We start from the raw sequence: 12,683 nt of genomic DNA on the forward strand, positions 1-12,683 counted from the left end.
TGGAAAACACTGGGCTTTTATTGGCTCAGAGGGACAGCGTGTGATGGTGGCAGAGAGGGGAAAGAGAGAGTGATGAAGAGGCAGAAGCAGAGAGCTGAAGGCCTCCGTATACCTTTCACTGAGTTATAAGAATGAATAATTAAAGCGTCCCGGCTGCACGCTGGGAGCTGCTGATGGCACTGAGTGGGTCAGCGGCTGGAAGGAGAAGATGCTCTTCTTTTACTTCCATCCACCCGAGAGGAATCCACCACAGCTGAATAATTTACTCCAGCCCTGAAGTCCCTGCTGAAACACACAGACACGCTGCTAAACACCGGCCACGGCAAGAAGGGTGTGACCTCTGCAAAATACAAGTAATACCCAAATACAGTACATATCCTGAAGCAGACACTGACATATGATGAATTTTATATCACTTGAAGGTCAATGTGATATAAATGGATGGTAATTTTACTAAATATTCAAGCCATTACAAGCTGAAGAGGAAGTTTTTAGCTTTTTACCATCGTGGTGGTGAGCTGAAAGTCTGTGTTTGATTGTTTTTCATACATTTTTATGATTTCAGTTAGATTTTTTGCCATTACCTTATTTTCCTTTCATTTAAACGATTTGTGTAGAGTAGGGTGAGATTTTCATCATCCTCAGTGTAGATCAGGGCTGATAATTTCAGATGAGAGATCAGCATTTCTCTGAAGTAGGCAGGACGATTTCCAGTATTATGCACATTACTGCTGAAATGAGCTGAAGGGGACAAGATGGTCTGTTTGGCATTTTTCTTTCCGCCCTAGTTTAATGTCTATGAGCAGAACGATCATAACACTAACCAATATACAGGTGAGAAATGTAAAATATACAAAGAGGATTTCTTTCCTACTGTCGCGCATTTGTTTGGTTAGGGCCATATAGTGCATTTCATCCAGGTGACGTGCACTGGCTGAAAAACACCTCAAAACATTCCCTTTCAATACAGACTCAATAAATGAAACACCTGGACTCAAACCAGGAGAATATTTATTTCTTGGGAGCAGTATTAAAAGACAGATCAACACATGCAGTGTCTGATTTTAAGTGCTTTTGAGTATGTAGGGGAGCAGGAATTAAATGTGTGGCGGGACTGAACCAAAGTGCCTTGTATCCAAAGATCAAAGATAGAAATAACCTGTCTGTGTGTCTTTGTGTGTGATTTAACATGTGGATATTGTGTGTATATACACGATAGTCTATTTATTAATAGATAGTAAAAGTAATAAAAATTCAGGCTTTTATTTATTCCACATTAACTGTTCAGAACTATAGATACTGGGCTTGATTTCAGAATTAACATATACTAGTTATGGCAGGATCAGACAACCAACTTGTCCTCTCCCTTGTCTGCTCCACTGACATCAGGCTGTAATGGCAAACACGTGCCTGCTAGCTGACCTAATAGCTGATCAGTGTTGTGTTTTTAGTGTTTTTAGTGCTTTTAGTGTAGTGAAGTGTTTTTTATGGATTTCTGTTTCTGTGTTGCTAGGTCAGGTTGTGGTTGGCATGAATCAAACCTCCTGACATGTACTTCCTGTGCCTGGTAGGATTCTCTCTGGTTACTTTCCCCCCCACAGACTAAAAACATGATTGTTCATTTCATATATAATAGAGATTCTAAGATTGAGAGTGCAGGGTTGTTTGTCTCTCTAGTTTAGCTCTGTGATGCACTAACACAGAAAGACTGGTGGCCTGTGAAGGGTATGTCCTGCCTCACTCTTTAAGGTATATGAGATGGCTACAAACTCCTCTATTTCCCTGTAAAAAAAAAAAAAAAAAAAAAAGTTTGACTGATGGACGATCGCTTGATTAGACTCATCGCATCCTGTGTGATGGGTTTTCCAGGAAAAGATTTACCAGAAATCCTGTGTTTGGAACTGCTAATGTACTTAATGTGCAGATACCAACAGAGCATACTGCAGGAAACAAAGGCTGCGATGGGCATTCATTGGCTTTTTCATCATCCGAAAACTCGTTTTGTGTTGTAACTCATTTATGCCTCATTCTCTGGTGCATTTGCCACATGTGTTGATCAGTTTACATGTGTTAATTTATAGCCTCTGCGAATGCTGTCTGGGTAAGTAACGTGAGCTGCAAGTGAGACATTGTGTGAAAATTTGCTCATTTTTTTATTGTTCTATGGTCATTTTGCTGTAGATGTTGTTTATTTTGGGGAGTTTTCTCCTCTGAAAAAACAAAAAAGCAATCACCGCTTGAACAAAGAAATTAAATATAAAGCATTCTTTGCTAAATTTCTAAGATTTGCATTTTAATGCCACCACCTCCTAAGATATTATGCTCCAGAAATGCAATATTTAGCAGACGTTAGTGTAAAAACAGGATTTTATGCTTTTGTTTGTATCTCTCTTTGCCCTCGCTTTCTTAAATGACACTCTGCTTTACAAAGTCACTCGAAAATGTTCCAATTAACTGATAAGAAAAATAAATCAGTCATCAAAGAGGTCACTGGATGTGTTTTAGGATTTTCAGTGACAAACATCTGCTAATGTGATTTTATCACTGAGATGGCACAGCACCAAAAAAGTAACTGTTCCAGCCGGATTCTTATTGCAAACAAATACTGTAAAGAAACCTCTCTCTCTTTCTTTCCAGCCAGCAGCTGTGATATTAGTTCAGGTTATTCTATGAAGTCTGCTAAGTAAAACTGTGTATGTTTATTAAACCACTTCTATAAATGACACTGCCTTTCAATGTTTGCTCTGACATTTGGCTGTGATTGAAAAAGATAAAAAAGATCCACGTTTTCCATTCAGGCTGTGATGAATAATGCAGCGGCGGCTGTCTGGCCGTCCCTGAAAGATTGTCTAGAGCCATTTCCCCCTTGAGTTCTCAAATCTCCGTGCATCTCACTGAACAGATGAGACGAGCTTCGTGCTCTCTCTCCTTTGTGGAGTCTTGCAGCTGATGTCTGAGGACTCAGCTGACAGCTTATAGAAGTCTGAGCGCTGGGGATCGACGTGCAGGGCTGAAGCAATGATACTGATTTTATGCCACTGGAAGATAGACAGATGTGCTGATTATGCGAAGGCTCCTGAGGATGGCTGAGCGTTTGTGTAGTAAATGAACAGTCTGAGTAACAACAAAGTACGATGCAGGAGAGACATGTTTCCAGTGACTTTCTATTTCTTCCTCAAGGAGCCCCTTTAATGCTGAGTCCTTATTTTTTCAGATGGTTAACTAAATATATGTCTGACTGACAGGTATAACTACTTGTCAAGGTTTTTCCTTTTGCATGGATTGGTCATACATGAGAGAGTAGTGGATTTCTAGATGACGGCTGGAGGGAGAATTTCAAAATAGAAAACAGCTTTGTAAAATTGTAGACCAAAGCAGTGAGATGGTGTATATATTAGGCAGAGCAAAGTCTGAGGAATACAAAGGCCACTGGTCATAAACAGAGCAAAGCAAGACAACATCAGCTGATAGCAGGGAGGGAAAAAAATCCCAAAACAGCAGAGGATCAGATCAGTGCCAGTCCAGAGAACACAGGTATAAGTGTCAGGGTCCTGGGACTGGGCGACCCAGGACCCCTGGGCAGTCATGGACCTGTGCTATTGTTGTGTATTTTGGTGTTGCTTCCCCTTCTCTGTGCTTGTGTATATGTGTGTGTGTGGGTGGCTGAGCACTTGTTTATAGGCGGCGTCAGGCCTGGAGGGTGTGGCCCTGCAAGGGGACTGGCCACACCCGAAGCCACACACCTGCTGCTGATCAGGCCTCGTCGGGGGAGCTACTTAAGAGAGTCTTGGAGCTCCCACCGACGCGGGATCATTGCTTGGGACTCCACGTTAGTTACCCAGTTTAGGTTTTGGTCGTGTAGTGTATGCCTGCCATTGTTCAGTGTCCTGACTGCTGCCGCTATTGTTTCCCGCAGGAGGAGCGTGGAGGGCTTAAGGAGCAGCGAGCACCGGGAGTGCAGACACGGGAGCAGAGAGCACTTGGAGGACACGACACGGGAGTCTGGGGAAAAACACGGGGATTTATTGTTGTTTGATATCACCCTCTGTAAATAAACGCACTGCTTGAACTTTGAGCTCCGCGCCTGGGTCCTCCTTCCCCACATTCCCACGGTCTGCCAGCCAGACCGTGACAATAAGTGTCACAATCCCCAGTGTTTAAGAGACTGTAGACAGCAGAGACGCTGTGCTGCCGGATGTAAACATTTTATTAGACCAACAAATTTCTAAAGTAATTTTTTGAATGCAGGTGAGACAAAGCCTTAAAAATGTGTTGCTGAAGACGTGAAGGATGGAGGTGTATGCACAGTAGTCTTGCTATGTGCTAAGTGATTTCTACAATCCCATCAGCTGAATTTCTTCAATCTCACTGGATAGATTTCTTTATGTTTGCATCTGTTGAGTATGGTGTGCCACAGGGGTCATTTATGGGACCCTTTTTATTTTTTTTAATGTACACTCTGTTCAGGCATGTAATTCAGAGACAGAGTGTTTCTTTTCATTTTTATGCTGATGAAATGCAGGTACTCCTGACCATTAGATCATCTAACCTTTGTTTAGATGAACCCTAAGTTATTATCATTTGATCACGGCTCATAGATAAACAAATTCTTCCATCAGCTGGTTCCCCATTGCAAAGAACACTCTTTTTACTTGCATTAACAGAAAATCATTGAACAGTGCACAGATGCAACGGTTTAAAGCAGAACTAAAAAAAAACAGGATCACACCACTTAGGTTTTAGCCCTTTTACATTGGCTTCCATTATGTTTAAGAATACCCTTAAAGGTTTTTATTGATCCTTCATGGGCTTGCTCCTCCTTACTCACATTTGTGACCTCTTAGCACTAGTGCATGTCTTGCCTCTGTAGGTGAAGGTCTTTTACATGTTCCAGGCAAGTTGCTGCAACATAAACAGTATGTTAATGACTTTGGTCTGTTTCTAGATTGAAGCTTTGGATTGTGGGTTTTACTCAACCTCCTGGATTTGGGTATTCTTCTGTTCGGTGACTGTTACACCATATGTTACGGTGCTATTATATCACAGAGCTGTGCCGGAATCATGCACAATTTACTTATGATCAAATATTCAGATTTGTTGTGGGCATTCTGCCATCCTCCCTGTGCCATCCTACTGGGGTGGTTGGGAACTACTTTTTTTACTGTGTTAATCTCCTGTTTTCAGGTTAGAGGACTTTGTTTCTTCCTTAGTACTACTGTTTCATAAGAATCTGTTACATTCGGGGGGCTTTAAATGACTGGGATTGTTTTAAAATAAACCAGTTGCATTGCTGAAAACTGAAAATTGAAACTTAGTGATGCATCCACATTTAATGCACCAAAGACTACAATCTGCCACTTTTTAAATTAAATATGTTACCCTAAAAACAAAGAATATATTCATCTTCAGTGTTAAGCAACTCCCTGTCTTTGTTCACATTTTAAACCTGTTAACAATAAAATGAAATGCTCTCTAGAAACTTAAGACAGCATGTACAATCTTTAAAAAAGACATGTTTTATTCACTTTTACTTAACTACCTTCATTTTCCATGTGTCCTGCTGACAGCATTAACCTTTCTGAGGGCTCCACGCTGCGTTGTTCAGCATGCAATCTGTCAAAAAATTGGACCCTAAATTGCACAAGCTTGCAGCTGTGCGCAAAGGCCTCGAACAGACAATGAGTGACACAATGGGCCTGGCTGTGCCATTAGCTGAGAGGTTGTCATGCCAACAGTACAAAAAGCCCCACACTCGGTGCAGGCGAGAGGTTTGGCCCCAAGGAGAATTCATGGAGAGCGAGAGCTTTGCTTAAAGGCCCTCCCCTTCTCCTCCCTCCCTCAGTTACATTGTTATTCATCCTGAGGTTCCCGTCTACAGCCGCAGACCCGTAGTGCCCATACTGGGGAAGCAGCATGGCTGAGGCTGGGTGTCAAGTTTTTGGGGGTATTTGCGCCACAAGAAACACACCATTGTACGAGTAAACAGGCAGACCCTTTGTGTGGAGGAGTGTGACAACCGTTTGAACCCTGAACTGAAGCAGCAGGGCTGGCGCTCAGGCTGGCGCAGAATCAAAAACACAATGTCCACCAAAGAAAACATCTACAGGAAATGTGAAAGAGTACAGCTGCATTATGTTTACAAACGTAAACATAATCTAAAAGTGAAAGTGTTTACAAAGTATTATTCCTAAAACATAAAATATCAATCGTTCTCTTGTTGTTCTTTTAAACCTTTAATCAGAAACATGCTAAAATGCCTTAATCCTGTATTCCTTCTAATACTAAGAGGCAGGCGACTCCTTTGCTTTCAAAAACAAGTACAGAGAAATTAGTGTCCCATCAAATAAACAGTACATATATTATGTTTTTACTGGCACATTTCAACAGCTTCGGGTTGTCTAAATCCAAAGACGTTATGTAGGTCTTTCAAAGTTGGCTACTTTTGGCTACTTTTCTCCTACAAGCAATCTATGTATGTTGTGCAGTGTGTCCTCAAAAAATCTGAGGAAACTGGACAAGTGTAAAAAAACATCTTTAGCAGATGAACAGTATCTGAAAATCATCACTGAGGAAAAACTTGAGAGATGCACCTGTACCTTCATGTACTGTTGATCCATCTATTGTTCACTGAAGCCTAATCGGAAATGCTCTCAGTGGAAGGGCAGCTGTAAAGAAGCCTTGAGGATGGGGAGGTATGCAAAATGTTTTAAGTCATCATAATATGTACGGTGGAGGTCAGGAGAGAGGTAAAACAGTCAGTGTCTACAGCCACCTGTCAAACACAGTGGAGGCTCCGTTGTGGTTTGCGGTTGACTTTTAGTTGGTGGTTTTGGGGATCTTATCAAATTTGTGGAATTTCGAACCCAGAAGACAGCGTTCAGATTTTGATCCACCTGAAAAGTGTCCTACTGGCAAAGGCTTAACTTTTTAGCATGACAGTGATTCCATACACACTGCCAATGCAGTAAAAGTATACCTGGATGGAAAAAACACACAATGGAATAATATAGGTCATGGAAAGAATCCAAAACATTACTGAAGCAGTGTGGGATTATCTCGGCAAACAACAGGCAGCCAACATCCAAATAAAACCTGTGAATGTCCCTCAAGAAGCCTGGAGAGCTATTCCTGAAGACAACTTTATTAGAAGAGAGCTTTTCTAAGAGATTTCAGGCTGTGTTGAAGAATAAAGGTGGTCATGCTACAGTAAATGCTGACAAACTTTGACTTTTATACTGTATTGTTGTGTTTGTGCGTTTTAGTAAAACACTGCACCTGTTTTCCATTTTCCTTGCAAAATGTAAAGAAATGAGGGGTGACTTAGGATTTTTGCACAGTACTGTAACTTTAAGCAGTTTATCTGATTTTTCTATGCCATTCAGCTCTTTTCACATGCGTACAGATATCGTATCTGCTGCGCGTCACACAAGACTGCTGCTGATCCCAATCAGGTTATCTCAAAGTTTCCTCGCAAACACAAACTGAGAAGAAAAAAAAGTCCAACAGCCTTCAAGTTCAGTTAGACCATCTGTCCGTCTTTTGAGGAGCAAAAACAAAAAGAGGCCATTCATTTGGTGCCTCCTTGATTCTTCCTTTGTCTGTGTAATTTGCTTTGGATGTGCCCAGTCTTCTTCATGGCACTGGCACAAACACACATACACACACAGTTCAATTCAATTCAATTCAATTCAATTTTATTTATATAGCGCCAAATCACAACAAAAGTCGCCTCAAGGCGCTTCATAGATACAGAGAAAAACCCAACAATCATATGACCCCCTATGAGCAAGCACTTTGGCGACAGTGGGAAGGAAAAACTCCCTTTTAACAGGAAGAAACCTCCGGCAGAACCAGGCTCAGGGAGGGGCGGCCATCTGCTGTGACCGGTTGGGGTGAGAGAAGGAAGACAGGATAAAAGACATGCTGTGGAAGAGAGACAGAGGTTAATAACAGATATGATTCAATGCAGAGAGGTCTATTAATACATAGTGAGTGAGAAAGGTGACTGGAAAGGAAAAACTCAATGCATCATGGGAATCCCCCGGCAGCCTACGTCTATTGCAGCATAACTAAGGGAGGATTCAGGATCACCTGGTCCAGCCCTAACTATATGCTTTAGCAAAAAGGAAAGTTTTAAGCCTAATCTTGAAAGTAGAGATAATGTCTGTCTCCCGAATCCAAACTGGAAGCTGGTTCCACAGAAGAGGGGCCTGAAAACTGAAGGCTCTCCCTCCCATTCTACTTTTAAATACTCTAGGAACAACAAGTAGGCCTGCAGAGCGAGAGCGAAGTGCTCTAATAGGGTGATATGGTACTACAAGGTCATTAAGATAAGATGGGGCCTGATTATTTAAGACCTTGTATGTGAGGAGCAGGATTTTGAATTCAATTCTGGATTTAACAGGAAGCCAATGAAGGGAAGCCAAAACAGGAGAAATATGCTCTCTCTTTCTAGTCCCTGTCAGGACTCTTGCTGCAGCATTTTGGATTAGCTGAAGGCTTTTCAGCGAGTTGTTTGGACATCCTGATAATAATGAATTACAGTAGTCCAGCCTGGAAGTAATAAATGCATGAACTAGTTTTTCAGCGTCACTCTGAGACAGGATAATTCTAATTTTAGAGATGTTGCGCAAATGGAAGAAACCAGTCTTACATATTTGTTTAATATGTGCTTTGAAGGACATGTCCTGGTCAAAAATGACTCCAAGGTTCCTCACAGTGTTACTGGAGGCCAAGGTAATGCCATCCAGAGTAAGAATCTGGTTAGATACCATATTTCTAAGATTTTCAGGGCCGAGTACAATAACCTCAGTTTTATCTGAATTAAGAAGCAGAAAGTTAGCGGCCATCCAGGTCTTTATGTCTTTAAGACATTCCTGCAGTTTAACTAATTGGTGTGTGCTATCTGGCTTCATGGACAGATAGAGCTGGGTGTCATCAGCATAGCAGTGAAAATGTATGCTATGTCTTCTAATGATGCTGCCTAAGGGAAGCATGTATAATGTAAACAGAATTGGTCCTAGCACTGAACCCTGTGGAACTCCATAATTAACCTCAGTGTGTGAAGAGGACTCTCCATTTACATGCACAAATTGGAGTCTATTAGATAGATATGATACAAACCACTGCAGTGCAGTACCTGTAATACCTACAGCATGTTCTAATCGCTCTAATAGGATATTATGGTCGACAGTATCGAACGCTGCACTAAGGTCTAGCAGGACAAGCACAGAGATGAGTCCACTGTCAGAGGCCATAAGAAGATCATTTGTAACCTTCACTAAAGCTGTTTCTGTGCTGTGATGAGCTCTGAAACCTGACTGAAACTCTTCAAATAAACCATTCCTCTGCAGATGATCTGTTAGCTGTTTGACAACTACTCTTTCAAGGATTTTTGATATGAAAGGAAGGTTGGAGATTGGCCTATAATTAGCTAAGACTGCTGGGTCTAGAGATGGCTTTTTGAGTAAAGGTTTAACTACAGCCAGCTTGAAGGCCTGTGGTACATAGCCGATTATTAGAGATAGGTTGATCATATTTAAGATCGAAGAATTAATTAATGGCAGGACTTCTTTGAGCAGTTTTGTAGGAATGGGGTCTAAAAGACACGTTGAAGGTGTTCACATCTTTGTGTCTCCCCCAGCAGGCCTCTGTCTCTACACGGACTGAAATGTATGGTGATGAAATCTTTGGGTCACATGGCATCTAATCCCACTTTGAGGATAGCTGAATCCCTGTCTGAGTAAAAGAACATGAAACAATGATGCCAGATTTTTGGACCATAATCCTTAAAGGAATAAACAATCCTGCATATTCTAGATGTTAAAACATCTTTGCGATGTTTAGCATTTTACCATATTAATATGTTTCGTGTTTAATATGAGCTCCAATTCTTTTCATGCTGATATTAAATGAAGAAAATGTTGCGTGGAGATCAGGGGAGGTACCTCAGGATTGGCAGACCGGGGTGGTGTTTCCCATTTTTAAGAAGGGGGAGTATGGGGTGTCTGGCCTATGCTACGGGCCATTCGATCCTTATACAACCGTTGCAAGCGCTTGGGCCGCATAGCTGGCAATAAGTCGGACTCGTTCCTGGTGGGTGATGGGCTCCGCCAGGGCTGCCTTTTGTCACCACTTCTGTTCATAATTTTTATGGACAGAATTTCTAGGCTTAGCCAAGTGGCAGAAGACAGAAAAGGGTGGAGTGCCCACTCTGGGCCAGGTACGAGTTCTTGCCCCAAGTGGAAGAGTTTAAGTATCTCGGGTCTTGTTCACGAGTGAGGGGAGAAGGGAGATCGACAGTCGGATTGGTGCTGTGGCTGCAGTGATGCAGACGCTGTACCAGAGCGTCGTGGTGAAGAGAGAGCTGAGTGTAAAAGCAAAGCTCTCAATTTACCAGTTGATCTATGTCCCTATGCTCACCTATGGTCACGAGTTTAGTTTAGTGTAGTGTAGTTTATTTATTTATATAGCACATTTAGTTAAACACAAGATCGCCTCTAAGAACCAGCCTTGACCTTGGTGTGGCCAAGAGAAAAAGATCGCCCAATCTAAGCGCTCTAGCTGTGGGTAGTGACCGAAAGAACAAGATCACGGATACAAGCGGCAGAAATGAGCTTCCTCCGAAGAGATAGGGTGAGAAGTTTGGCCATCCGGGAGGGGCTCAGAGTAGAGCTGTTGCTCCTCCACATTGAAAGGAGGCAGTGGAGGTGGTTCGGGAACCTGACAAGAATGCCTCCTGGCAACTCCTGCATGAGGTGTCCCGGGCATGTGCCACCAGGAGGAGGCCCTTGGACAGACCCAGGACACGCTGCAGAGATTATATCTGGCCTGGGAACGCCTTGGTGGAGAGGGAGGTCTGGGAGTCTCTGCTTAGACTGCTGCCCCTACGACCCGGAGAAGATGGATAAATGGATATATGAAGAAAACACAAATGCATAATAACTACACATTTGCTATTTATTCTTTTTATTTAACAAAAGGTGATGTTGAAAAAGAAGCTGCACACAAATGCAATAGATTAAAAAAAGATGTTGCTAAAACAATTTGAATTTATTCTTCATCTTTTTGAATTGATCATTGTGGTGGTGTCACTTCTACAAACATTTGAGAAACAACTACAGTTACAGTGATAGGATGCCACCTGTGCAACAGGTAATGCTCCCAACTTTATGGGAACACTTTGGGAACGGTTGCTTCCTGTTCCAACTTGACTGGAAGGTCCATAAAGACACGGTGTTCGGTGTGGAAGAACTTGACTGGCCTGCACAGAGTTCTGACCTCAACCCAACATAGCGCCTTTGAGATGAATTAGAGGTGGGACTGTGAGGAAGGCCTTCTCGTCCAACATCAGTGTCTGACATCGGAACAACAGTCAAGCATTCCCATAAAGACACTCCTTGTTGTGAGGTGGAGACTTTAAAATATTTAAAAGATAAACTCACTGATAAACCAGCTCTTGAAAACATAGCAAAAACTGTTGCATTCTACTTTATACTGTAAGTACTCCACTTGTTTTCTCTTTGTTTTTATTGTTTTCCTGCTCTTCTCCACAAAAGGACGGAGTTTATTTGGATTGTGCCACAGGCAAAAATATAATTTAACTAACATGAAAAAAAAGTCTGTGCTTTTTAAATGATGGAAGAACACAAAAAATCTAAGCCTTTTAAAATGTAAACCAGAGAATAAGAAAAAAAAACACAGTAATCAGGAAAATTAAGGAAAAAAAACATAGAATTGAGATATTTGATTAAATAAAACCATCCATTTTGTTCCACTTATCCAATTCAGGGTTGTGGGGCTGTTGGAGCCTATCTCAGTTGTCCTTGGGCGAAGTAAACACTGGAGAGGTCACCAATCTATCACAGGGTTAACACGGCGACACAAGCAACCATTCACACAGCCAACCTAGAACCCACGCAGGCACGGGGAGAACATGAAAGCTCCACTCAAAAAGACTCCCAGGACCTCCTTGCTGTGAGGCCATATTGCTAACACACCAACATACTCCCATGAATACATAATTAAATAAAATGAGCACATTTGTTCATAATATTAGAACATTTGCCTGAAGTAGAAAGAACAGTGGTCACTGAGAGATGCAACCATGTGTCTTTAAGCTAATAATAGTAAAATATAAGAAGGGGTAGCATAAAGAATAATACAATAGTGTAATAATACAATGCACAGCTTCTGAAGGTTAGAAATCATAATTAGTATGGAGAGACAGATGGTGTTTGGAGCAATGCAGATATCCTACATCACAACATTTGGATGACGAGCGGCTCATTAATAATTCATTGCCTGTTGTTTGGAGGCTGGATGGCTTCTGCCTGTTGCTGCCACGCTGACTACAGCTTTGTCAGAGTGCTCTGTCAGCACTGACAGCTCGCCTTTTAAAGATACAGTTTGTGCAATTTAATCATTTTAAATGACAGCGTTTGAGAGTGTTTTTTGTGTGCGCAGATTGCGTATGTCACTCAGTGCTGCTGGTTTGGAGGCTGTGGAGAGCTGGACGGGATATTACCTTCTGCCTGATTGTTATATTTGAATTTTATATGTGAAGGTCAAATCAAATTGTTTCCACATGAAGAATACACATAAAGACTTTCTAAGCTTGTTATGAACAGAACAGCGTGCTGCAATAATACAAGACCTCAGTAAGCCATGGAGAATTAAATAAA

Source organism: Aulonocara stuartgranti (genome assembly GCF_965226115.1).
Source record: "Aulonocara stuartgranti genome assembly, chromosome: 18".
Lineage (NCBI taxonomy): Eukaryota > Metazoa > Chordata > Actinopteri > Cichliformes > Cichlidae > Aulonocara > Aulonocara stuartgranti.